The sequence below is a fragment of the Capsicum annuum genome, unplaced genomic scaffold, assembly GCF_002878395.1.
Source record: "Capsicum annuum cultivar UCD-10X-F1 unplaced genomic scaffold, UCD10Xv1.1 ctg24663, whole genome shotgun sequence".
In the NCBI taxonomy this organism is placed as follows: domain Eukaryota; kingdom Viridiplantae; phylum Streptophyta; class Magnoliopsida; order Solanales; family Solanaceae; genus Capsicum; species Capsicum annuum.
This window is the reverse complement of record NW_025830835.1, coordinates 1-2283: the sequence shown is the minus strand read 5'-3', so window position 1 is coordinate 2283 and position 2283 is coordinate 1. Positions and strand designations below refer to the sequence as shown.

At 48.6% G+C, this 2283-nt stretch overlaps 1 pseudogene; it reads left to right on the top strand.

Moving 5' to 3' along the window:
- Window positions 1–541: 541 nt before the first annotated feature.
- On the top strand, window positions 542–709 carry LOC124890776 (annotated as a pseudogene).
- Window positions 710–2283: the final 1574 nt, after the last annotated feature.

The window sequence follows — 2283 nt, the reverse complement described above, 5'->3', positions numbered from 1 at the left end:
GGGTAATCTTTGAAATTTTATCATGATGGGGATAGATCATTGCAATTGTTGGTCTTTAATAAGGAATTCCTAGTAAGCGCGAGTTATCAGCTCGCGTTGACTACATCCTTGCCCTTTGTAGACACTGCCCATCGCTTCTACCGATTGAATGATCCGATGAAATATTTGGATCGTGGAAAAGTGGGCGGTTTTCTTCCCACGATGTCGTAAAAAGTCCATTGAATCTTATCATTTAGAGGAAGGAGAAGTCGTAACAAGGTTTTCGTAGGTGAACCTATGGAAGGATCATTGTCGAAACCTGCATAGCAGAACGACCCGTGATTGGGTTTAACAATTGGGGAGCCCACACGGGAGAAGTGCTTTCTCCCTCCGCACGAGCGCCTCCCCCTCGTTCTCGACGTGCGCTTCTAGAGCACGCGTCGAGCGACTAACGAACCCTGATGCGGAAAGTGCCAAGGAATACTCATATTGATAGCCTGCCCTTCACGCTCCATTCGCGGCGTGAATCTGGGGCACGTGTACTTCTCTTATAAACAAAAACAACTCTCGGTAATAGATATCTCGGCTCTCACATCGATGAAGAACGTAACAAAATATGATACTTGGTGTGAATTACAGAATGAATTGCAGAATCCCGTGAACCATCGAGTCTTTAAATGCAAGTTACGTCCAAAGCCATTAGTCCGAGGGCACGTCTGCCTGGGTATCACAAATCGTGTTTCCCCCTCGCATCGCGCCTTAATCACGGGGCGTGCTGTCATGGAGGGGAGGATACTGGCCTCCCGCATGCCTCGAGCTCGCGGTTGGCCTAAATGCATGTCCATGTCCACAGATGTCGCGGAAGTGGTGGTTGTAACTCAAGTCTCTTTTCTGTCGCGGCAACAGCCCATCGTGCGTCTAGAATCTGGGACCATACCGTGCTTAGGCACTTCGACCGCGACCCTAGATCAGGAGGGATTACCCGCTGAGTTTAAGACTATCAATAAACGGAGGAAAATAAACTTACAAGGATTCCCTCAGTAACGACAAGCAAACCAAGAATAGCTAGCCTTAGAATTGAACGGCTTCATCATCCGAATTATAGTCTGGAGAAGCTTCCTCAGTAGCAGACCGGCCCAAGTCTCCTGGAAGGGGTGCTAGAGAGGGTGAGAGCCCCATTGTGCTCGGACCCTATCGCACCACGAGGTGCTATCTATGAGTCGGGTTGTTTGGGAATGCATCCCAAATCGGGCGGTGAATTCCGCCAAAGGCTAAATACGGGCGAGAGGCCGATAATGAACAAGTACCGTGAGGCAAAGATGAAACTGACTTTGAAGAAAGAGTCAAAGAGTGCTTGAAATTATTGGGAGGGAAGCGGATGGGAGACGGTGATATGCCCTAGTCGGATATGGAGCGGAGATGAGCCGGTTCGCCGTTTGACTCAGGGTGTGGACCAACATGGATTGGGGGAGGCCAAAGCCCGAGCTCTTGGTACGCTCGTGGAACGCCGTCTCCTCAATTATGGCAGGCAGTGCGTGCCTCCAATGTGCTTCAACATCTGCGCACTTCGGATGCTGGCCTGTGGGCTCCCCATTCAACCCGTCTTGAAACACAGACCAAGGATTCTGACATGTGTGCGATTCAATGTTCGAGTAAACCCATAAGACGCAAGGAAGATGATTGGTGGGATCCCCCTGAGGGGTGCATTGCCGACTGACCTTGATCTTCTGAGAATGGTTCTAGTGTGAGCATACTTATCGGGACCAAAAAGATGGTGAACTAGGCCTGAGCGGGGCGAAGCCATAGGAAACTTGGTGGAGGCCCACAGCGATACTGACGTGCAAATCGTTCGTCTGACTTGCGTGTACCACATGCTAAGTGTACGGATTCACCAATGAACCATGGGCAAAATGGCCACTAAGGACTATGTGCTTGGCATCCGTATGCCCGTGCACCCACCGTGAGCACACTATGTATTCGGCACTCGCGCACTACAACACCAATAAAACACCATGCCACATGCCCCAAAATGGATCAGCGACCCCCGCACCATGCAAAAATAAAAGGAACACAAACATGTGAGGGTTCATAACTAGTAACTTCGACACTTACAAAATAAATGCTTCCACCAAGGTTCGTTCATCCTAATACTTTTGTAACGTTCATCCATCTTCCTCTCCGTTGCATACTCCTTTCTTACATACACGTTCAAAGTGTTTTTTTAAATGACGTTTCACTAATTTAATGCATATTTTTTAATTCTGATGCTGCTTATACTGCATTTCATTGCATGAATATGTACTC